The following is a 26,659-nucleotide window of genomic DNA, read 5'->3' as shown; positions in this document are numbered from 1 at the left end:
GCTAGACAAGAAAAGTGCCATGTGGGAGCTGACATTCAGATAAAATCACTACATGTGTTTGTTTGAAGGTAATTATTGAAGTAAACACAGTTGACATTATTCTAGTGTTCCAGATGCAGGATATATGTATGTACAAATGTGTGTGTCTTGGGAACAGCAGTATGTCCTTGGTGTATTAAAAAGTTTGTAAAGAAAAATACTTGATATTTATGTACTGGAAGAAGAATTTCTAAAAAGCGTTTGCATCGTTTTGAAGTTCTTGCAAAGCCTGAATTTGTAGGCACAAGTGAATTCCATCAGTTTCTCTTAAAGAACAACTGACTTCCTCTTTATATTTGGGAAGATACGGGTGAAATGAATTCACATACAGGTATACATATGAATATGTGTTTATATCTGTGTACTAGCCTGTCAGGCTGTGCACATGATAGTAAATTTTCTGCAGTAATCAATTTCGTGAACTACTTGCTGTGATAATTTCTTATTTCTAAACAGTCCCTAAACGGGGAGTATTTTCAGTGATTAAACCATGGGCTTTGCTGCCAGACAGGTTGGGTTTGAATGCCAGTTGTACCACTCACTAGTTGGATGATTTGGGGAAATTTACTAAATATCCTTGTTTCTCAGTTCCTTCGTCCATAAAGTTGAGGATGACCGTCATGGTGTTTACTTTACAGGATTATCGTGAGGCATAAATGATGTAATATATTTAAAGCGCTTAGAAGAGGGCCCAGCACGTAGATAATGCTAAAAAATATTTGCTGTTGTTCTGAAACCGTCTAAAATACAGGGCAAGACGTCATGTCCTGAATGTACATAAACAGCTTTTAGCTAAAAGACATTAAGTGAGGAAACCACATAGAGACAGAGAGAATGCATCGCTTCCTTCTGTCCTCAGAATGCATTTGCTTTATGTACACGTTGATCCTGGAGCTTCACACAGCTGTATGATTTTTGCCTCAGGGTTTTCGCGCCATTGGAAACCTCACTGAATATTCCGTTCTGTCGTGCTCCATGGAACAGTTCCCCTCCTGCTTTGTCAGTTTCTCAACTACTACTGCTGTGCACTGTGGTTGTGTCTCCAGCTGAGAATTAATGGCGTTGTCTGTTGACCGTGGCTGTGTTATCTCCTTATTCTTTACTGGGGTTACATGTCTGTTTCCCCCACCACTGATACCGCAGGGAGAGTAGAGGGTATTGCCCATTTCACCAGAGGAACATAGTCTTTTCATTCTTCATGGTCTCCAAGTACTGAGGTCTCGACTGTGTGTTCCTGCAGTTTTATCTACAGAGATAGTGGACGGAAAGAAAAAGGTATCTACTATATATCTGCTTTCTCTTGCCTTTCCCTAAAAATATACCCCTTTTCAAAACGTACATGCCTCATTCTTTTCAGGGACAATCTGGTGACTAACTATACAAAGAGAAGGTGCCTTGAAATAAGACCTTAATTCAATGAAATGAACCTCTAACAAAACTCTGGATACCACGGCAGATGGGTGAAGTCATCTGAGGCTGAGGAATGTAAGGTACCATTGTCAAGCTCTCCAGTCACCTCTACTAAAACTCTGCCACTTCAGGGGAGAAGACTGTTTTGCTTTAAGGTTTTGTTCACATTTTAGAACATCTAAGGTAATGAGCAGAACTTTAAAATTATGTTTTTTGAAATTATTAAGAAAATATAGTTATTAGAAATTAAACTAACAAAAGAAGAGGCACAGTGTGCCAGTGGGGATAGTTCTGTAAAACAATCCAACTGGGAGACTAGGTTTTTTCTTTTTCTTCTTTTATCATAGCCATTTCATTTTACAGCCGTCAGCTGTAAAGAGTCATCCACTAATCTTGTCATTTGATGCTGAGAATTAGGGTAATGCCGGCAGCTTTCACAGTATTATACATAGGCCACCTTTCTGCTAATGGATATTTTCTATCAGCGTTGCATTTAGAATTTTAGTCAATTAGAGCTTCTTTTGTTACTTGCTCATAGAAAATAAAAGGAACGTATCAAATATGAGATTAATTATGGCCGACCCAAGGTTGTTTCATTCAAATTCAATGAGAATTTCTTCTGATAGAGAAGTAGTACAGCCAGTTAAGGCAGTCCCTCAATGAGACGCTTTAGAAACAGTCAGCCTAGTAAAGAGAAATCACAGTTGTTTTTAGCTGGAAAATTCTGTCATTTAAACTTTTTTTTTAGTTCTCTGGTTTAAAAAAGGAATGTCAAACGGGGGCATGAAAAAAATGCTGATGCCATGGCATCTAAAAGCTGCCATTTTAATTTCGCTTGTTTCATCAGTATCTTATCAATTTCCATGAACATTCTCACAAGAATAGAGTCCTCAGATTACTCGTCATTTTATTACACAATTACTAATCACATTTTAAAAACTTCGTAAATCCCAGTGCGGAAAAGGTTTGCCTGTTTATCAGTTGCATGTGGAGGCTTGAAGGGCTGCAGAATGGTTCAAGATCCATGACGTATTTTGCTACCACCTCTGTTTGCTTATTACATTTCATTACTGTCAGCAAATAGAAGGGGATTATGAAACAAGCAATATATCATCTCTGTGTGCCTCTTACATTTCTTCATGCTTTTGAGAAGCGCTGAATGCCTTTGTTCTGGACTATCTTTTTAGTATTTGTATAGTTAACCGCCTTGGAAGTGTTTCCCTTTGGAATAAGAGGCAGATGTGATCACCGTCTAGTAGAATAAGAAAACGAAGCAAAGGATAGGCATTCTTATTGCCCATTATGAGTGGTTCACTAACCTCAGTGTCCTGGAACTACCCACCACATGTGCAGATGTCACCTGTGCCCCTTTGTATTGCTGTGTGGGAATGTGAACTTGGGGAACCAGTGCAAATGCTGACCTTTGTCTCTGATCAGCTATTGCGGTGATCAGCTGTCCTTTGTCTCTGACCCAGGAGTCTCATATCCTACCAGCAACCCTGGCACTATGGCAGGCTGCTCGTTAGCTTGGAAGTAGAATAAAACCGCAGACCCTTCACAGGTCCTGACCATTCCAAACCCTCTGCTTGGCTTCTCTAATATTATTCAGTTAATGTTATCATTTTAGATCTCTCCTTCATATTCCTTAGTTTAGGATGTGGGTTTTGCCAGCAGTGTCCACTGAGCCTCATTTATTCATCTGCAGAATGAAGACATTTATAGCTATCTTATGGCCTATTTGGAGAATTAAATGAAATAATATATGTAAGAAAACATTTTGTAAAGCAGTGTACCACTTTTAGTCATTTCAGTTATTCATTCTGTACCTCACATTGAGTTTTCTGTTGTAATGTGCTAGTGATCATTAAGATAAAAATAATTATAATAATCTGTCATCAGGAGACTCTAAAGCATCCTTGTGAAGTTAGAAAATAGGGGCAGAACTTTTTGTCTTTTTGTTTCAATTGGAAAATGAAGACAAAGAAATAAACTAATTTTTTCCCGTAGTTTCACTGGTTTTAGGACTCAGATACTTTAGGAAGCAGTCACCATTAATGCATGGAAATCCATGGACGTCTGTATCCGTGGAGCATTATTTCCAGAATCTCCTTTTCATAAATTTGGTCATTGAATTATAGCTCTTAAAATTTTTCTAAAAACAACAACAACAAAACTAATATTGCTGGACACTTTTACATAGGAATATCTTCTTTTTGACATCTTCACAGAGTACGAAATTTAAAATATCTGTAAATATTGAAAATAGCAAACTGGACTGGATGGATATATATTATAGTCCGTAATCTAGTGTCAAACTAGACTAAAACCCAGTTAACTAACACCCCTATGGAGTTCAGTCTTACCTAACCTTACCTCTGTCACGGTGTGCTGTCTATTTTCAAAGGTTTAGGGATGGGTGATGGAAGATAGGACAGTGGGTCCTGATGGAAAGCCGAAGTCTAGGTCTCTAGTTCATGTGACTTTCTCCATGGACTCATTTCTCATGAATCCATTCATGCTGGGTTTATTTTCTGTAAGCAGTTCCTAACCATGGACATCCTGTTAATAGATAAGATCCCTCCTCATAGCAAATAACATTCTTTTATCTGCTCCAAGGTCCAGTTAACCCTCTCGACAAAGAGATTAGATCTGGTCACTTGCTTTCTCCCTCAGGGACTTCTAGTGGTAAACGCAGTGCACTATCTCAAACTAGGTGCATTAAATCTTTTCTCTCCGAATACTAGAAAAGAAAAATGAAAAAGTCACTTTTGGGCAACTTAAACATTATATTTGGAACTCATCCTGATGTTGTAGTTGAAAGTTTGCTAAACATTTTCTATGTGTTAGCTCATTTCATTATAGAAGTAACCAGGCAAGATTGGGGGTACTATTCAACATTTACAAATGAGGAAATTGAACTTTAAAGGAAGTAAATTTTTTCCCCAAATTCACGAAGGTATAACTGTCAGAATCAAGAGTTGAATCCAGATCTCTCCTAACATACATTCCAAGCGCTTTCCGTGTATCACGCCGATTCTTCTCAAACTGCATTAACTTTGCCTCAGGGATGTGTTATCTGTGTATTGATTTTCTGTGATCTGTCTTGGGGTTTGGTTTCTCCCAAAACAGTGACTGCCTTGGCAGAAACCTTCAACTGGTTTGGGGGAGCAGGTGCTGAACCTCTGCAATTTACCACAGAGAACTTTTTTGGTTGACCCTGGAGTGTACTGACAGTGAGTCTACCATTAAAGAAATACTTTCCATTCTGTCCACGTGCCGTATTTCACATACCTTTGTACTCACTTGAACTAACTAAAATGGCAGTTATCAAAATAGGGAACTTTCAGATCCTTACAATCAAGAGGATGGAGAAGAGAATGACCCGGGAGAGTACTCAGAGAACAATAGAACCCCACGAGTATATTTCACGTAGCAGACTGAGGTTGAATGAGATTCTCTTGGGGCCCAAGTGCCTTCCTTGGGTGGATGTTAAGGGCCTCTTTGTCTTCAAGAATGCCTCTGTGCTTATTTTCCCTTTTTTCTCTCACCCAAGCACACACACACCCACGAAAAAACCTTTTATTGGTTTTGTATTATGTGTTGAACACTTTAGCTATTGTATCTTCTGCAGCTTCATCTTTCCAGAAGCCCTGGGCCTCTCTTTTCTCTACCTTTTTTTGAGGGTAGCAAAATAGTCTAGAAGGAAGGTGGTAGGTGTGTGTGTCTTTGTGTAAACCTGTATGTAGGGGGTTGTGGGTGGAGGATACACCGCAGTTTACAAACTTTGAAAATCTGTGTTCTAGTTGTTAAAGTATTTGAAAATATAATTTGAGGGTTCTTAAAAATAGGTACTTATTTTGCTGGTGGGTTAGAAGTGGTCCTACATAGCATACTAGGGATTTATTATTCAATTTTCTTTTTGTAAATCACATATAATAAATCATTTATGAAAGGTAAATAGTATGTTTTTAAACACAACATTTATACATTTAGTAGTTGCTTTATAGTGTGTTCCCCACACATTATATGTAATTGATGAACAAAGTTGTTTATTATTTAAAATGCATGCTATTTCTTGTTATACCATTGCCCATTTAACAGTAATTAATACAAAGCAAATAGAGTTAATCAGATGGCAGAAATAGGATGTCCTAAAACCAAGAATTATAAGTTATCCTGCTACTTGTTTATGTATTATGGGTTGTTCAACAGAAAGTTCCACAATTTATTTGTAGAAAGATTCAACCTTTGAATATTGTTACGCAAGGGGTTGAGATAAACAGCTTTGAGTCATTCAGCTTCGCTTCTTAATCTTCTGGAAAGTCACACGTGGAAAAGTAACAAGAATTTGATGGTAGATAGGTGTTTTCTTACTGAGAATTGACAAGAGAAGAGCCCTGGCTTGGCTGCCATGAGTCATCATTCCTACCTCCTCTTTGATGGGTACACTGGTGGGTGCCTTTGGGTAAATCATTTAATGTCTCAGAGCTTAGTGTTCTTAACTGGGAAATGTGTTCCTTTCTCTGAAATGCTCACTTTGTTGGGCCACATAGAGGAATGAATAAGGCGATGCCTGGAATGCTGTTCCCCAGCACTTCCCACGCTGGATCCTTTGCACCCATCTAATCTCAACTAAAAGGCAACTTGTTAGAAAGGCTTGCCCCTCCTGTTCTCCACTGCCCTGCATCTCACCGAATCTTCCCAGTCCTGGGCTGTCAGGACTTACTACTTTTTTTTTTTTTTTTAAATTATATTTATTTATTTATTTTTGCGGTACGCGGGGCCTCTCATTGCTGTGGCCTCTCCCGTTGCTGAGCACAGGCTCCAGACGCGCAGGCTCAGCAGCCATGGTTCACGGGCCTAGCCGCTCCACGGCATGTGGGATCTTCCCAGACAAGGGCACGAACCCGTGTCCCCTGCATCGGCAGGCAGACTCTCAACCACTGTGCCACCAGGGAAGCCCCAGGACTTACTACTTTTTCGCAGCACTTATTATTATCTGAAATTAGCTTGCTTGTATATTTGTCTACTTGTTTATTTCCTTTTGCTCCCATAAAATGTCAATTTCATAAGGTTAAGGAACTTTATGTTTCCTTCTATCTCCCCTAGGACAGTAGCTAAGACAATGTCTGGTGCATAGTAAGCATTGAGCAAACTATAGAGGCAGAAAATGGACATGAAAAAGGTAAAAAGTGTAAAGCACATGCATGTTGGCTACTTTGATTTCATATTAAAGGCACTTCTGTTTTATTCAGATGTGTGTATTGTTAGAGCAGTTTTTCCCCTAGAGGCTTTGCGGGTGTCAGAGTTTTTTGTTTTTTTTTTTTCTTTTCTCTTTTTAAAAAGGATCTATGGAGAGTATTGGCTGAGTGAACTATGGTGAAGACACAATAAGTGTAGCTATTAATGCAGGAGCCAAGGATGCAGTTTGTGAAAGGAAATAACATAGGAATGACCCTGTTTTGACCAGGGCCTGGTATGGAAATCGTCTAATTACTAATGGGACTGAACGGGAGGAGATGAAGAGATAAAGCTGTGGTCAAAGAGACTTCATCTCTCGGGTTGTAATGAGAAACCTTCAATATCCAGTTGTACCTGCTGTGACCTAAACCAATTAAAGGTGGTCTTTCATGGATGCCAGCAATTTCTGTGAAAGCTCAGGTTTACCTGAGGAAACTTTACTGTTAATAAGTTTATTCAGTACAACCACATGGGGAATATCATTTTGATGGGAGAGATAATCCTCAGCAATTTAACCAGCTAAAAATAGAAATGCCTCCATTCCTGGATCAAAATGTACATACATTAAAGGACAGAGGAAAATAATCTTTTTGGTTTGCTTTGAAAGGCTGTTTGCTTGAGTGCCTGGGCCAGTGGAGCAGTAGATCCTGTTGGTTGATAATGTCTAGAATTAAAGTAACCAGGTCCCAATCATGGCGAATCATTAACTCTATGATTTAATTCTATAAGCCGCTCTTTCCTCAGCTATAAGATGAAGAGAGCGATGACAGCATCCTTGTAGGGTTGTTTTGAGTGTTAATTGAGCATTAAGTGGATATATAAACATCCATACTGAAAGCAGCATCTGACACATGGGAAGTACGTCACCATGGTTAGCTATTATTGTAGTCTTTCTCTCTTATGTGTCACCCCAAAAGGGGAATAGAGATCTAACTGCTTCTTCGGTGGCTCTGTGGTTTTGCAGCTCTAGTTCTTTGAAGTAAAATGTTCCTCCTGTTGTTTTGGAGCTCTGGAGGAGTAGGAATTATCCTAGGTCTTTGACACAGTGGGTAATAAATCAAGTGAAGGGAGAGTCACAGCGGAAGGGAGCAGGGGTTACTGCAGTTGTCCTGTGAGCCTATAGCTTTCCATAGAGATTATTAAATATTGCTAGTTTCCTGTGCTGCTTTTTCAGAAGAAAACTAGTGTTTTTGAAATAAATTCTTTTCACGAAAGACTCACATTAAAAAAATCTTATCTTTTGGGACATTCATATGAACAGAATATGAGAAAAGTAATTTATGTCTCTTGGTTCTTAAAGGCTTCTGTTTTTATTGGAAATAGAGCTTATTTTTTTACTTCAGAGTATTAAATTAGCAGTATCATTTTTATATAAGGAATTTGAAATGGCTCAGGTTTATTAAACACTCTAAAACTCAGATGAGGAAATGTGTATATGTATCTATATCTATATACACATACATGTAATTTCCATTTTTCTTTGTTGCTTTATTTATGTTTATTGGAGTATATGGTGCGTTACAATGTTGTGTTAGTTTCTGCTGTGCAGCAAAGTGAATCAGCCCTACATATACATACATCCCCTCCTTTTTGGATTTCCTTCCCAATTAGGTCACCACAGAGCACTGAGTAGAGTTCCCTGTGCTATACAGTATGTTCTCATTAGTTATCTATTTTATACAGAGTATCGATAGTGTATATATGTCAATCCCAATCTCCCAATTCATCCCACTCCCCCCTTTCCCCCTTGGCATCCATATGTTTGTTCTCTATGTCTGTGTCTCTATTTCTGCTTTGTAAATAAGATCATCTATATCATTTTTCTAGACTCTACATATATGCATTAATAAACAATACTTGTTTTTCTATTTCTGACTTACTTCACTCTGTATGACAGTCTCTAGGTCCATCCAGGTCTCTACAAATGACCTAGTTTCGTTCTTTTTATGGCTAATATTCCATTGTATAAATGCACCACATCTTCTTTATCCATTCCTCTGTTGATAGACATTTAGGTTGTTTCCATGTCTTGGCTATTGTAAATAGTGCTGCAGTGAACATTGGGGTGCATGTGTCTTTTTGCATTATGATTTTCTCTGGGTATATGCCCAGTAGTGGCATTGCTGGGTCATATGGTAGTTCCATTTTTGGTTTTTTAAGGTTCTCCATAGTGGCTGTATCAATTTACATTCCCACCAACAGTGGAAGAGGGTTCCCTTTTCTCCACACCCTCTCCAGCATTTGTTGTTCGTAGGTTTTTTGATGATGGCCATTCTGACCAGTGTGAGGTGATACGTCCTTGTAGTTTTGAATTGCATTTCTCTAATAATTAGTGATGTTGAGCATCTTTTCATGTGCCTTTGGGCCATCTGTATCTCTTTTTTGGAGAAATGTCTATTTAGGTCTTCTGCTCATTTTTGGATTGGGTTGTTTTTTTGATACTGAGCTGCATGAGCTGCTTGTATATTTTGGAGATTAATCTTTTGTCAGTTGCTTCATTTGCAAGTATTTTCTCTCATCCTGAGGGTTGTCTTTATGTTTTGTTTATGGTTTCCTTTGCTGTGCAAAAGCGTTTAAATTTAATTGGTCCCATTTGTTAATTTTGTTTTTATTTTCATTTCCTCCAGGAGATGGGTCTAAAAAGACCTTGTTGCATAATCTCCGTTCTTTTTAAGTAGTTGTTAAGAGGGGGAAAACATAGCTTGCTTTTAAGATTGGTCCTGATTGATAAACTCCTCTGATATTTGCCCAGGTAACCCTGTTGCATGAAGATCTAGACTTTGTTTTATTAATTTGTTGGCTTCAATCACAAGATGTGGTGATGTCTCTGCATTAACCAATCCTATAAGCTATCATCAATACACTGCCTGAGATGTTTGAAGCCATTAGGCCAAAAAGGAAAGTTTTCACATTTAAAAAATAAGTAACAACAATCCTCCAGAAAAAGAATTCAGAATAACGATAGTGAAGATGATCCAGGACCTCGGAAAAAGGATAGAGGCAAAGGTCGAGAAGATGCAAGAAATGTTTAACAAACACCTAGAAGAATTAGAGAAAAAACACCTGGAAAAATTAAAGAACAAACAAACAGAGATGAACAATACGATAAATGAAATGAAAAATACACTAGATGGAATCAATTGGAGAATAACTGAGGCAGAAGAACGGATAAGTGACCTGGAAGACAGAATGGTGAAAATCACTGCTGCAGAACAGAATAAAGAAAAAAGAATGGAAAGAAATGAAGACTGCCTAAGAGCAACATTAAACATTAAACATTAAAGGAACAACATTAAACACACCAACAATCGCATTATACGGGTCCCAAAAGGAGAAGAGAAAGAGAAAGGACCCGAGAAAATATTTGAAGAGATTAGAGTTGAAAACTTCCCTCACATGGGAGAGGAAATAGCCACCCAAGTCCAGGGAGCACAGAGAGTCCCAAGCAGGATAAACCCAAGGAGAAACACGCTGAGACAAATAGTAATCAAATTGACAAAAATTAAAGACAAAGAAAAATTATTAAAAGCAGCAAGGGAAAAATGACAACATACAAGGGAACTCCCATAAGGTTAACAGCTGATTTTTCAGCAGAAACTCTATAAGCCAGAAGGAAGTGGCACAATATATGTAAAGTGATGAAATGGAAGGACCTACAAGCAAGATTACTCTACCCGGCAAGGATCTCATTCAGATTTTCTGGAGAAATCAAAAGCTTCACAGACAAGCAAAAGCTAAGACAATTCAGCACCACCAAATCAGCTCTATGAGAAATGCTAAAGGAACTTCTCTAAGTGGGGAACACAAGAGAAGAAAAGGACCTACAAAAACAAGCCCAAAACAGGTAAGAAGATGTTAATAGCAACATACATATCGATAATCACTTTAAATGTGAATGGATTAAATGCTCCAACCAAAAGACACAGGCTTGCTGAATGGATACAAAACAAGACCCATATATATGCTGTCTACAAGAGACCCACTTCAGACCGAGGGACACATACAGATTGAAAGTGAGGGGATGGAAAAAGATATTTCATGCAAATGGAAATCTAAAGAAAGCTGGAGTAGCAATACTCATATCAGATAAAATAGACTTTAAAATAAAGAATGTTACAAGAGACAAGGAAGGACACTATATAATGATCAAGGGATCAAGCCAAGAAGAAAATATAACATTTATAAATATATATGCACCCAACATAGGAGCACCTAAATATGTAAGGTAAATGCTAACAGCTATAAAGAGGAAATCGACAGTAACACAATAATAATGGGGGACTTTAACGCCTCACTTACACCAATGGACGGAAAATCCAGACAGAAAATTAACAAAGAAATAAGGTTTAAATGACATAATAGACCAGAGAGATTAAATTGATATTTATAAGACATTCCATCCAAAAACAGCAGATTACACTTTCTTCTCAAGTGCACATGGAACATTCTCCAGCATAGGTCATATCTTGGGTTATAGATCAAGCCTTGGTAAATGTAAGAAAGTTGAAATCATATCAGGCATATTTTCCAACCACAATGCTATGAGATTAGATATAAAATACAGGGAAAAAATGTAAAAAACACAAACACATGGAGGCTAAACAATACGTTATTAAATAACTAAGGGATCACTGAAGAAATAAAAAAATATCTAGAAACAAATGGCAATGAAAACACGATGATTCAAAAACTATGGGATACAGTAAAAACAATTCTAAGAGGGAAGTTTACAGCAATAAACTCGTACCTCAAGAAACAAGAAAAATCTCAAACAATCTAACCTTACAAGTAAAGGAACTAGAGAAAGAAGAATAAACAAAACCCAAAGTTAGTAGAAGGAAAGAAATCATAAAGATCAGAGCAGAAATAAATGAAATAAAAACAAAACAATAGCAAAGATCAATAAAACTAAAAGCTGGTTCTTTGAGAAGGTAAACAATGATAAACCTTTAGCCAGACTCATCAAGAAAAAAAGGGAGAAGACTCAAATGAACAGAATTAGAAATGAATAAGGAGAAGTAAAAACTGACACTACAGAAATACAAAGGATCATAAAAGACTACTACAAGCAACTCTGTGCCAGTAAAATGGACAACCTGGAAGAAATGGACAACTTCTCAGAAAGGTACAACCTTCTATGACTAAACCAGGAAGAAATAGAAAATGTAAACCAATCACCAACTGATGAAAGTGTAGTTAAAAATCTTCCAGCAAACAAAAGTCTAGGGCCAGATGGCTTCACAGGTGAATTCTATCAAACATTGAGAGAAGAGCTAACACCCATCCTTCTCAAACTCTTCCAAAAAATTGCAGAGGAAGGAACACTCCCAAACTCATTCTTTGAGGCCACCATCACCCTGATACCAAAACCACACAAAGATACTACAAAAAAAGAAAATTACAGACCAATATCACTGATGAATATAGATGCAGAAATCCTCAACAAACTACTAGCAAACGGAATCCAACAACACATTAAAAGGATCATACACCATGATCAAGTGGAATTTATCCCAGGAATGCAAGCATTCTTCAATATACACGAATCAATCAATGTGATACACCATATTAACAAATTGAAGAAGGAAAACCATATGATCATCTCAATAGATGCAGAAAAAGCTTTTGACAAAATTCAACACCCATTTATGATAAAACCTCTCCAGAAAGTGGGCATAGAGCAAACCTACCTCAACATAATAAAGGCCATATATGACAAACCCACAACAAACATCATTCTCTGGTGAAAAACAAAGCATTTCCTGTAAGATCAAGAAGAAGACCTGGATGTCCCCTCTCATCACTATTATTCAACTTAGTTTTGGAAGTTCTAGCCATGGCAATCAGAGAAGAAAAAGAAAAAAAACAAACACAAATTCGAAAAGAAGAAGGAAAATAGTCACTGTTTGCTGATGACATGATACTATACATACAAAATCCTAAAGATGTCACCAGAAAACTACTAGAGCTAATCAGTGAATTTGGTTCAGTTGCAGGATACAAAATTAATGCACAGAAATCTCTTTCATTCCTATACACTAACAATGAAAGATTAGAAAGAGAAATTAAGGAAACAATCCCATTCACCACTGCAACAAAAAGAATAAAGTACTGGGCTTCCCTGGTGGCGCAGTTGTTGAGAGTCCACCTGCCGATGCAGGGGACACGGGTTCGTGCCCCAGTCTGGGAAGATCCCACATGCTGCGGAGCAGCTAGGCCCGTGAGCCATGGCCGCTGAGCCTGCATGTCCGGAGCCTGTGCTCCGCAACAGGAGAGGCCACAACAGTGAGAGACCCGCGTACCACAAAAAAATAAATAAATAAATAAAGTACCTAGGAATAAACATACAGGTAAAAGACCTGTACTCAGAAAATGGTAAGACACTGATGAAAGATGTCAAAGATAACACAAACAGGTGGAGGGATATACCATGTTCTTGGATTGGAAGAATCAATATTGTGAAAATGACTATAGTACCCAAAGCAATCTCCAGATTCAGTGCAGATTCAGTGCAATCCCTATCCAATTACCAATGGCATTTTTTACAGAACTTGAACAAAATATCTTAAAATTTGTATGGAGACACAAAAGACCTCAAATAGCCCAAGCAATCTTGAGGGAAAAAAAAGGAGCTGGAGGAATCAGACTCCTGACTTCAGACTATACTACAAAGCTACAGTAATCAAGACAATATGGTACTGGCATGAAACAAATACAGATCAGTGGAACAGGACAGAAAACCCAGAGATAAACCCATGCACCTATGGTCAACTAATCTGTGACAAAGAAGGCAAGGATATACAATGGAGAAAAGACAGTCTCTTCAATAAGTGGTGCTGGGAAAACTGGACAGCTACATGTAAAAGAACAAAATTAGAACACTCCCTAACGCCATAAACAACAATAAACTCAAAATGGATTAAAGACCTAAGTATAAGACCAGACACTATAAAACGCTTAGAGGAAAACATAGGAAGAACCCTCTTTGACATAAATCACGGCGAGATCCTTTTTGACCCACCTCCTAGAGTTATGGAAATGAAAACAAAACTTAAAAGATTTTGCACAGCAAAGGAAACTATAAACAGGACCAAAAGACAACCCTCAGAATTGGAGAAAATATTTGCAAATGAATCAATGGACAAAGGATTAATCTCCAAAATATATAAACAGCTCATGCAGCTCAATATTAAAAAAAACCAAACAACCTAATCCAAAAATGGGCAGAAGACCTAAATAGATATTTCTCCAAAGAAGAGATACAGATGGCCAAGAGGCCCATGAAAAGATGCTCAACATCACTAATTATCAGAGAACTGCAAATCAGAACTGCAATGAGTTATTCCCTCATGCTGGTTAGAATGGGCATCATCAGAAAGTCTACAACAACAAATACTGGAGAGGGTGTGGAGAAAAGGGAACGCTCTTGCACTGTTGGTGGGAATGTAGATTGATTCAGCCACTATGGAGAACAGTATGGATGTTACTTAAAAAACTAAAAATAGAATTACCATATGACCCAGCAATCGCAATACTGGGCATGTAGCCAGAGAAAACCATAATTCAAAAAGACACATGTACCCCAATGTTCATTGCAGCACTATTTACAATAGCCAGGTCATGGAAACAACAGAAATGCTCATCAGCAGACAAATGGATAAAGAAGTTGTGGTACATATATACAGTGGAATATCCCTCAGCCATGAAAAGGAACGAAATTGGGTCATTTGTAGAGACGTGGATGGACTTAGAGACTTTCATACAGAGTGAAGCAAGTCAGAAAGAGAAAAACAAATATTGTATATTAACGCATATATGTGGAATCTAGAAAAGTGGTACGGATGAACCGGTTTGCAAGGTAGAAACAGAGACAGATGCAGAGAGCAAATGTATGGACACCAGGGGGTGAAATCGGGGGTGGGTGGTGGTGGTGTGATGAATTGGGAGATTGGGATTGACATATATACTAATATGTATAAAATAGGTAATTAATAAGAACGTGCTGTTTAAAAAAATAAAATTCAAACAAAAAGTAAAATGCAGTCAAAAAATAAAAAGATTTGTGAGGGAAGTACAGAGAACTATGGTTACGGCTCTCATAGTCCCCAACCATGCACCAGATTCTTTCCTGGGATAGAGATCCAAGGATACATAAACAAGGTACTTGCCCCTAAGGGAACTCAAAGTTTGGAGATGGAGGGGAGAGGGAAAAACCGGGAAACAGAAGTACCATGGAATATTCTCAAGTAATTCTCATTATTATGGTCCCTGTGTGTAGCCCGGTTTATCTAAGAGCTAGCTGTGTGATTCCCTAACTTCTGGGATCTTGTCTGCCAAAGCCATTTCCAGCAATATGTACAGCTCTGAATTTTGCTTTAAAATTATATATCTACATCGACATATCTATATATATCCATTGTTTTCCTTTGGGGCTATGTAAGACAGCAATTCTTTTCTCATCAATCATATTTTTTCAAAAAAAATTGTAAAGAAATCCTTGCCCTTTCATTTTCTCAGGTTAATTTTACAATATTTTGTCAATTAAAAATTACTGTGTCTGTTAGAATTTCATTAAATTTAGAAATCAATTTGAAGATGCCTGCATCTTAAGATTTATTCCTCAAATTCCTGGAAGTCATTTATGTGTCTCAACAAAGTTTTATAGTTCAGGAATTTTGAAGCTACTGGGAACAAACTGGAAAATTAACTGGAATTATGAAGTCTGTGAATTCAGAGGATCCACTTGCTATCTCAGCTGAATGTTAATTACGATAATAAAATTAGATTTTGGAAAGTAGTTTCATAGCAACCATCTTATTTTATCCTCTCGTTTATTGTAAATAATATAATGTAATTCCTAAAATCCCCAATTTTACACATTCCCTCTGCCCAACTTGCTCTTTTATCCCCATAAATGTATCTTTAAATTATGTATTTCCTTCAAAGTCAGCTAGAAGATTAGTCTTCTGCAGAGCATTTCTTTTTTCCCTCTCAGTTTTGTTGAGAAATGGTTGATATATAACATGGTATTAGTTTAAAGTGTGCAACGTAATAATTTGATAGATGTATATGTTGCAAAGTGATCACCACAATAAACTTAGTTATCCCAGGGCATTCCCTGATCTCCCCAACTCACTCAAAGAAGTACTCTTCTCTCCTAAATGCCTTTGTCTCTGTCTGTCATAGGAAATACATAATTTGCATTTAATTATGTGTTTGCCAGTCTCTGGGTCGCTATAGCACCCAGCTCAGGGCCTGTTAATAGTGGGGCACCCAAGTGGCCATATCGTTAATGGTTGCCTGGCTTCCTGGCCACATGGCCGTGAGGATGGAGAAGCTGCTGTGCAGGTCGATTTCCATGTGCACCCAGACCACCGAGGAGCAACATTCACCTATAGTTATGAAACCCACATTTTAAGCTTAGGATACCTGTCTCCATTACCAACTTTATCTCATGTTTTGTGTCACAACCTTACTATATAAAAAATTATGACAGTAATGAGTCCTTCTCTGAGTGAATATTGGAAATGTCATAGATGCAAAATAATCCTTAATCAGATCTACCCTTCCTCTTCTTTCTGTTTTCCTTCTCTCTTTTCTTGCTACTCTTCCAGTTATTTTTATACTTTTATAGGAGTGCTTTGTGAAACCCAGATCTGTTTATATATAGCTACATTTTTATCACCTTAAGATGATTAGAAGAGGTATGGGGCTCGAATGTGTTTCATTAAAAAGGCAGTAATACAATGTTTTGTATCGTTAAGTCCATGTAACACCTTAAACACACAACAGAGGATGCAAATACATCTGCGAGTGTACATATATATAAACTTACAAGGATATATATTTACACGCACACACACACACACACATATATATATATTCCCATAAAAGAGTCCTTCAAATGAACGCTCAAAGACTTTGATGGAGTGGACAGATAGGTGTGATATAGCCCTGTTTGTATGTTACAATAAGCAGAGGATGCCCTGATTCTTTAGGGTTTTTATTGGTCAAAATAAACCATGTTGTATATTAAAGACAGGAAGAACCATGATCAAGCATTGAAATAGTTATAGTATTAGCATTTTCAGCTTCCATGCCACTTGCAAACAAAGGAGCATTTCTCTTCTCATTCTTAAAGAAATATAAAGGGAAATTCACTGTAGTTTGCTTTTGTAAGCATAATGAAATAAAAATAGTAAACACGGAGTCCTGACTGGTGGGGGAAATCCATGTCACTATTTTGTGTCCCAGTTTATTTTTTATTCTGCTGTAACCTTTGATCAACACCAGTTCCTTTCCTTTCTCTCCAAACAGAAAGAGGTCAACATAAACATGCCTGTCAAGGATCTGACAGATTTATTGTGCAAGTTAGATTTTGTTGGTGTTCTCCCCTTACATTTTGCATCAGGAGCTGGATTTTTTTCTTCTTTCTTGAAATATATATATTTTCATCTCCTGAAAGAATGCAAACATAAAACACATAGGTTATTCCAGGAACTTTGAAATATGGTATACTAGCTAAAAAAAAAAGTTATGAGAATATTCTTCATTGCTTGGAGGTCTATGATGATAATGAAAAAGTAATATGGGAACAGTGAGACACCTGAGAGCTTAATGGATATATTCAAAAATAAGACTTGCATATTCCTTATGTGAACTTTTTAATTTTTATTTTTTTCAAATGGAGCTCAGTCTATGCATCAAAAGTCACACGAAAATTGAGGCATTTTTACATACAGGTCAGGAGAAAATATCACCGTCTCTGCCCCACATCCTTTTTATTAAAAAAAAATTTATCACCTAGATAATTCAGGTTAATTATTTTTCTGACCTAAATCTTCTGGGAAATGACTTTAATTATCCAATTAACCTTGTATGTGTACAAAGTTTAAGTAAGGCACAGGCCCAGAAGACTGTGTCTTTTAAAGTGTAAATTCAGTTAACCTGTTTATTGACATCATGTGATTAAAAATACAAAGAAAAATGATTTTTCAATTTAACTGGAATGAACTTAGGCCCTTTGCTGAAATCAGAGACCAGGTACAACATCATCCAATGACTAGGAGGTCATGGGAGAGCTGATCAAGTATGTCCTGGTTGGGAACAGCCCTCCTACCCTAGGCTGACTTTGAGCCCAGTTGAGTGCTATTAGCAGTTTCCACACACTGCCTGGCTGAAAGCAACAACAGAAATAACTTCTCTCACAGTTTTGGAGCCTGAAATTCCAAAATCATGGTGTTAGCAGGGCCCTGTTGCCCTGAGGACTCGGTAAAAATCCTTCCTTGGTTCTTCCTAGCCTCTGGTGGTGGCCATCAATCCTTGGTGTTCCCTGCCTTGCAGCTGTGCCACTCCAGTCTCTGCCTCGGTCATCCTTAGGTGTTCTCCTATGTGTCCATTAGGCTGTCTTTTTTTTTTTTTTATTATTGAAGTATAGTTGATTTACAATGTGTTAGTTTCAGGTGTACAGCAAAGTGATTCATATATATATATATATTTATATATATATGTATATATACTTGTTTTACAGATTTTTCCCCTTATATGTTATTACAAAATAATGAGTATAGTTCCCTGTGCTATACAGTAGGTCCTTGTTGCTTATCTATTTTTTATGTAGTAGTGTGTGTCTGTTAATCCCAAACTCCTAATTTATTCCCCCCCCCCCCCACTTTCCTCTTTGGTAACCGTAAGTTTTTTTGTTATTGTTCTTTTCTGTGGCTCTATTTCTGTTTTGTAAATAAGTTAATTTGTATCTTTTTCTTTTAAGATTCCACATATAAGCGACATCATATGATATTTGTCTTTCTCTGTCTGGCTTACTGCACTTAGTATGACAATCTCTAGGTCTGTCCACGTTGCTGCAAATGGCATTATTTTGTTACTTTTTATGGCTGAGTAATTTTCCATTGTGTATATATACCACATCTTCTTTATCCATTCCTCTGTCGATGGACATTTAGGTTGCTTCCATGTTGTGGCTATTGTAAATAGTGCTGCTATGAGCATTGGGGTACTTGTATCTTTTCAAATTATAGTTTTCTCCAGGTATATGCCCAGGAGTGGGATTGCAGGGATTGTGGTGTTTTATAAGAACACTTGGATTAAGGGATTACTCTAATCTAGTATGAACTCATCTTAACTAACTACACCAACACCCTTATTTCCAGGTAGGATCACATTCTGAGGTGCTGGGGGTTAGGGGACACAATTCAACCCATAACACGTGTCCAGTTGTATTATCAGGATGCTGGTCTGCCCTCCATGGCTGAACTCCAGAAAGGTCTCCACAATGACCTACCTAATGAGCATTTTTATGTTTCAGTAATACCCAACCTCCGGATGGTATTGCCACTGCTGATTACTCCTGCCAACCTGAATTCTCCCCTCCCTTGGCTACTTGGCAATGTTACTGAACCAGACTTGGATCCGCTTGCCATGTGCAGTAAAGCCAATCTACTGACACCAGGTTGTGGTGAAGGAAAGGACAGTGTTTATTGCAGGGAACCAAGCAAGGAGAACAGGCAGCTCATGCTCAAAAGAACTGAACTCCCCAAAGTTCCTTTTAGGGAAGGAGTTTTAAAGGCAGTGTGAGGGAGGGGGCTGCAGGGGGCGTGATCAGCTCGTGCACAATTCTCGGATTGGTTGGCATCAAGGTGAAGCTTCGAGCGTCATCATCCTTCTGGATTGAGCCAGTCTAGGGTCTATGCTTGTGGTCAGTGGTTTTCATCCGGAGGGTCTGCTTCCTGTAAAAACAACTTAGGAATGTGTGCCAGGCCTTTTTCTGTATTCAGGGAACTGAGAGTTCCGTGATGCTGCTGTGTGGTGGATTTATAGTCTAGATTGTTACCAGTTTCCCGGCCCAACAGCTCTCCTTTGTTTCTATGTCTTCCCATTTCTCAATTTTTAACTCTTGAGCCAGCCTTTTGAGACCCAAGGGAGGCCTGGGAGACTAAAGCAGAAGCCTTTCACTTCAAAGGACAGGGACACAGGGGCTTGCATACCATTTCAGTCCTTCCTTTTCTTCGATACTCCTCAGTCTGGAGGGGAGCAGCTTCAGGAAAAGACAGGAAGTAAAGTGTTGGATAGAGAGGTTGATCATAAACTCAGCAGAAGAACTCAGTTTTAGGAGGAGTCCCTGCTACGTAGAACTGGTAGTTATCTGAGTGATCGGAAATTTTTGGCTGCCATCTCCTACTACTCTAGTTGCTCCAAGGCTTGTCTGCTGAACCAAACCCATATCACTTCTGACTTCCCCATTTTGGTGTTCTGTGGTCTTGTCTGTGTTCTCCAAGGTCCTAACGTTTAATTTTTCTTTTCTAATAGGCTTTACCCAGGTGACATCATCCACCCGTATGCCTTCAACTACCACCTGTATGCCGATAATTACCTCGTTCATATGTCAGTCCAAGATCTTACCTCTCAACTGCCTCCTGATACTGTCCCTGTGGAACGAAGCCAGGTAACTTAAACTTTTCATATCTCAGACTGAGCATGCATCTCCCTCAGAGGCAGAAGTTTAGGTATCATCATTCTAGAATCCTACTTCTCTTTACACTACCCACAGTCACTTGATAATTAAGTCTCACCTATTCAACTTTTTACACAAGTCTTGTTGGAACCTTCCTAACCACTCCCCAGTTACTGCCTAAGTTCAAGCCCTAAGTTTTTTTTTTTCCTGGACTAGGGCAATGCCTTTCCTATAGGTCCTTCTGTTTGCAGACATATCCCACTTTAATCAATTCTCTGCATGATATCTAGGGTGATTTAAAAATAGGATTTCTGAACACATCTCTTTCTTGCTTAAAACCACCACCAGCATAGTTTAATGATGCATTTTCAACCTCTTAATTCAGTTTTGGAGCCCTTTCTATCACTCTTGCCATGTCTCCTGCATGGGTCCCATGCTGAGCTATGTGCTGTTCCCTGGATGAAGTATGCTGTTTCATGCTCTTATACCTATGCTCCTGAAATTTGCTCTGCTAGGAATAAACTCCCACTATGTCTCATCCTGCTGACCTCTGAGTCATTTAAAATCTTTTAAAGTACAGCTTAAGGAAATTTTTATAACTGAAAGAGAACCTAGACTACAATTGAACACTTGTTTGAAGATCTGGATTATTTGAATTCAACTTAATTTTGATTTTTATCAATCAACATAAAGATAAAAGGTCTCCCTCTGACCATTGCACAATTAATTGGAAAAATTAGTTGCACCAATAGAGTTCTTCTGTCCCACTATTATTGCTTAATTATTTTGAAACCAAAGCACATGTGGAGGTGGATTAAAGCAGTCCTAGGATTAAGCTGGATTGATGACTCTCTAGCTGGAATTTCCACTGAGTAGCTATTAAAGCTATTTGGGCTCAAAAATTATTACTTACTGTTAGACAGTTTCACTTCAAATGGAAAAGTAATGTACTGAATGGTAGGCAATGGGGTTGAGGTAGGCTGTCCTGGAATTGAACTGAAAATCACTTCATCAATCACGAATTTTTGGCTGTCATAATGACTGAATTACCTGGGTGAACTCTAGTCCGATGAAAAAGAACCTAGTTATGTGGACTGTCTGACCTCTCTGTCATCAGTTGTACAACAGTCTGCTTGATTACTCTGTGACTGGCCTAAACTATCTGGAAAATGATCAATTTTCTGTCATGTCTAATCCTGTCTGTATTATAATGCAGGCTGTTGCTACAACTGCATTGTACTCAATTCTCCATCACTGGTGAACAAGGTCACTGTAATTGGTAATAAATGAAGTCTTTTCTCATCATGTGAATGGGGGATTCAGATTTAAACAGTGCCTTAAAAATGAATCATTTAATTTAATCAGAGTGTCTGCAGTTAAGTGGTAGTACTTCCCTCAAGTAGGCCTTGAAAAACCTTGTCTTGTTATTTCAGAATTTCCATTGCTGACTTTTATCATGATTTTGAAGATATCAGATGTTTTGACACCTGCATCAATTTGACGCTTTCTTCTATTTTATTCTCATGTTACATTCTTGAGAGTGTTAATTAAAAAATAAATAAATAAAATTGCTCCAACTAGACAGTGGGTGATACAGTAAGAGTCACTTGTGATTTGCAAGCTACAGACTCTCTACAAATAGCCATTGGTCTACTGATAATGGATAGAGTGACTATAAATACTTACGATAAAAAAAAGGCTCAGGTTTTTGATTTCCTTAAGTACACACTTGCATACTTGTTTTAACAGTGGGAACCCAAACATTGGACACAGGCTAAGAAAAAGGCTAATGATATTTATGTGCTTTAGTTGCCAGATCACTAAACCTGATTTACTCTCATGGATAGTGAATGAAATGTTGGGATTAAGTGAAATTTGACTTCCATAATCCTGAAGTAAGGATTTCTTGCAGAGTATGTTAATAGCAGCAGTTCCTTTCAGAAACTCTTTTTGGTTGGCATTTATAATGATTAAGACATACAGGTATTGTATCTGCCATCATCAGTCTTCAGTTTACTATTCCAATCATCAATTGTACTATCAGTACACTTTAAAAGAGCTCTTACAGAGATAGATTTAAGAATGATTCCAATTACTCTAGTTAAAAAAAAAAGCTTAGAGAGTAAAGTATAATTTTCCTTTAAAACTTATATGGAGAAACCAGAAGTTCAGGAAGTTTATACCAAGTGATAGATATGGTCAAAATAAAGTTCACTTGAGTTATAAAAATTAAAGAGGCAGTTCTGAAAAATTCAGAATTCATGAATTCAGGAATACATGTGGAATGTAAATTAACAAAAGGAATAAAAGCCGTCACATGTAGTAAACTTTCTTAAAATTAGATTACCTTAATGATCCAGCACGTTTAGTCTTTGATGTATGCCCCCCAAAATGCATGCACACGTGCATCAAAAAAGATACGCATAGGAATGAACAGAACTTCATTTTTCATGTTAACCCTAAATGGACCATGACCTAAATTCCCTCCAAAATAAAATGGATCAATAAATTGTGATGGGTTCATACAATGGAATTCTCTACACAATGAAGGTAAGTAAGTTAAAGCTACAGCAACAACATGATGATCTCATGCATATACTTTGGAGCAAAAGAAGCCTGACAGCACAATACAGGATGCATACTTCCATTTATGTAAAGTCCCAATTACACTAAGTGTTGTAAGTCACCACAGGTCCTTTCAAGGAGGAGGTAGGAGGTATTAATTGGGAGAGAACACGAAGAAGGCTACCGGGGACATTCTTTCTTGATCTGGGTGGTTGTAACATAGATTTGTTCACTTTGTGATAATTCTGCAGTGATTTGTAAACTTTTCTCTATCCATATTATACTTCAGTAGAACAGTTTTTAAAATTAGATTTTTTAAAAAAGAGATCCTTGAAAACCATCACTCTAATATACAAAAAAAGCAGTAATTTTTAAAAATTTTATTTATTTATATTTGGCTGCGATGGGTCTTCATTGCTGCGTGCGGGCTTTCTCTAGTTGTGGTGAGTAGGGGCTACTCTTTGCTGCGGTGTGCAGGCCCCTCACTGCGGCGGCTCCTCTTGTTGCGGAGCACAGACTCCAGGCACGCGGGCTTCAGTAGTTGTGGCACGTGGGCTCAGTAGTTGTGGCTCGTGGGCTCTAGAGCACAGGCTCAGTAGTTTGGCACATGGGCTTAGTTGCTCCGTGGCATGTGGGATCCTCCCCAACCAGGGCTTGAACCCGTGCCCCTTGCCTTGGCAGGTGGAATCTTAACCACTGCGCCACCAGGGAATTCCCCAAAGCAGTATTTTTTACAAGTCAGGCAGTGCATCAGTTTTAAGTTGCTTCCTGATTTTTTAAAAATTATTAACTACACTTGCCATGCTGTACATTATATCCACATTACTTATTTATTTTATAACTGGAAGTTTGTACCTTTTGGACTCTTTCACCCATTTCCTGTTATTATTATATAATAAAGATGCTGAGAGAAAAACTATGAACGACAGAGAAATAGATAATGCAGAATGGTGTGGTGGAAACAACTAGTGATTTTCAGTCAAATGATTTGAGTTTTATTAGCTGCTATGATAGTGATCTTTAATTTTCATGTCCATCAGCTGATATATAATTAATTTTATATATATAAAATATGACAATGTATATAAAAACACTTTGAAATGCTAACCAAAAATATCGCTTTAAATCAATACTACTGATATTTGACATAGAAATTTCGATATGTGTCTCCAGGAAGCCTGGACAACTGACTGGAAAGGACCTGAAAGACACCTAATCAAATGACGTATTAAAATCCAGACAATCAATAGCATCATCTATTCTTTAATGTGCTAGTCATGTGATTTTTAAAAGAAGGAGTTCATTTGATGTGATTTGTTTCTGGTTGAGACTATAATATTTGGGAAATGGAAGCAGTCAGATGTTATCTTTGAATGTTGGAATGTGTTCCCATTTGGCCAGTCGAATTAATTTTAATTAATTAATTAATTAATTGAATTAATTAAATCAAATCAATTCTAATTAAATTAATTTAATTTTAATTAATTCAATTGGACACTGGTGTCCTAAGGTACTGCAGAATTGTAAATAACACAGACATCTTGCCCTTAAGTAGTCACAGCTTTAAGCAGTCAAACTTTTGAGAACCTACTTGGGGAACTGGACTGGGGGTGTGGCAGGTCAGAGATGGAGCTGGTCACTGGTAAGAAAAACAATTAGTAGCTGCTAATATTGTGGAAATCGGGGGTAAAGCTCAAAGCAGGAAGAGAGGCAAAATCAGGAACAAAAAAAAAATCTGGGTTTCTGAAAGTTTTCCTGAGGGACATAGAGGCAGAAATCAAACCCTCCCTAAACAAACAAAACATAAAACATTGCTATGATATTGGGAAGGTCCACCAAGCATTTGTGACCTCAGAGTCCAGGGTTCAATCTGGGAATCATAATGGTGTGAATGTCTTCAGTAAGTCCCATTAGCTGGCTAAGAAAGACCAAAGACACTGCTACTATTTTTTTGAGAAACTTATCTCTGGGTGACAAGACATCATGTGCAGTGTTTACTGAATAACAAAAATATCCTTTCCCTACCCCTACCTTGTACTTAGGGACTAATTTAAATTGTTTCATAGAACTTCCAAAATACTTAAAAATAAAATGATTCAAAATTCTAAAGCTTTCACTTATAGCCTGATCAAGTCCATCGAGCATTATCTTTTAGATAAAATCTATAACCTGAACAGGTTACATCTGTATTTTTCTCTTCTCTGGCATATATTTTTAAACTTTAGAGCTCTTATTTAGTGATGAGTGGCCATGATGATAGTGCTTTCTTAGCCAAATTAAGGGTGTTGCTTTCAATAAAAGTTTATTGAAATTACTATTTGCTAGGTACTTTTCTGGGTGCTTTATAACTGTGAATTTTTCAGTTTAGGCAATAGTAGGCTTTGTTGATTCACCTAGGAAATTCAGTCTTTAAATTGAACATTTGAAGTATGCAGAATCCTTAAAAATCCTTAAAAATTCATTTGTGTCTGTAATTGTTTGAAATCTGTACTGATGCAGCACAAAATATTTCTATTGAACATTTCCAAAAGAACTAGCTGCATTCTGTGATTGAATAGTTTTTGAAATTTTGGGAGGGAAAAATATGGGACCCTTTTCTTTCAGAGCAATATTAATTAATCAGTGTTTCATTTAACAAGTATTTCCTGAGTACCTGCCATGTCTGGTGCCTTATGTTATGCTCTGAGTATGCAAAGCTTAATAAGACATCTTATCTTGACTCACAAGTAGTTTGTGTGGCGATCTGCAGTTTGATATGCAAGACTCCTCAACCAAAACTAGGAAGTAATGATGTCTTGCATTCAGCCCATAAAAACATTAAAAAATTGCCAGTTGATTGTCACCTCTAAGGTGACAGCCATTGGGTATACAATCTTTGCTCCAGAGATGTGAAATTCAATAAGACTCTGTGTATATATGAATGTATGTCTGTATGAGTGACAGGGAGTAGGTGAGAAGTGAGAGAGTTGTTTTAAACTTTATTAATAACGAAGAAGTGGGGGGAGGAACCAAGATGGCGGAGTAGAAGGACGTGCTCTCACTCCCTCATGTGAGAACACCAGAATCACAACTAGCTGCTGGACAATCATCGACAGGAAGACACTGGAACTCATCAAAAAAGATACCCCACATCCAAAGATAAAGGAGAAGCCACAATGAGATGGTAGGAGGGGCTCAATCACAGTAAAATCAAATCCCATAACTGCTGGGTGGGTGACTCACAGACTGGAGACCACTTATACCACAGAAGTCCACCCACTGGAGTGAAGGTTCTGAGCCCCACGTCAGGCTTCCCAACCTGGGGGTCCGGCAATGGGAGGAGGAATTCCTAGAGAATCAGACTTTGAAGTCTAGTGGGAATTGATTGCAGGGCTTTTACAGGACTGGGGGAAACAGAGACTCCACTCTTGGAGGGCACCCACAAAGTAGTGTGCGCATCGGGACCCAGGGGAGGGAGCAGTGACCCCAGGGGAGACTGAACCAGACCTACCTGCTAGTGTTGGAGGGTCTCCTGCAGACGCAGGGGGTGGCTGTGACTCACCGTGGGGACAAGGACACTGGCAGCAGAAGTTCTAGGAAGTACTACTTGGCATGAGCCCTCCCAGAGTCTGTCATTAGCCCCACCAAAGAGCCCAGGTAGGCTCCAGTGTTGGGTTACCTCAGGGAAAACAACCAACAGGTAGGGGAACCCAGCCCCATCCATCAACAGTAAAGCGGATTAAAGTTTTACTGAGCTTTGCTCACCAGAGCAACAGTCAGCTCTACCCACCACCAGTCCCTCCCATCAGGAAACTTAAACAAGCCTCTTAGATAGCCTCATCCACCAGAGGGCAGACAACAGAAGCAAGAAGAACTACAATCCTGCAGCCTGTGGAACAAAAACTACATTCACAGAAAGAGAGGCAAGATGAAAAGGCAGAGGGCTATGTACCA

At 38.2% G+C, this 26,659-nt stretch overlaps 1 long non-coding RNA gene across 3 annotated transcripts in view; it reads left to right on the top strand.

Moving 5' to 3' along the window:
* LOC307182557 overlaps positions 1 to 26,659 on the top strand; it is a 585,550-nt gene that overhangs the window by 205,671 nt on the left and 353,220 nt on the right. For all 3 annotated transcript variants that reach the window (XR_013827196.1, XR_013827197.1, XR_013827198.1), the window contains exon 5: positions 20,017 to 20,152. This is a non-coding gene — a long non-coding RNA (uncharacterized lncRNA). The remainder of the gene's footprint in view (positions 1 to 20,016; positions 20,153 to 26,659) is intronic.

This window comes from Stenella coeruleoalba (assembly GCF_951394435.1).
Source record: "Stenella coeruleoalba genome assembly, chromosome: 1".
NCBI lineage: Eukaryota > Metazoa > Chordata > Mammalia > Artiodactyla > Delphinidae > Stenella > Stenella coeruleoalba.
This window is presented reverse-complemented; position numbering and strand designations above follow the sequence as displayed.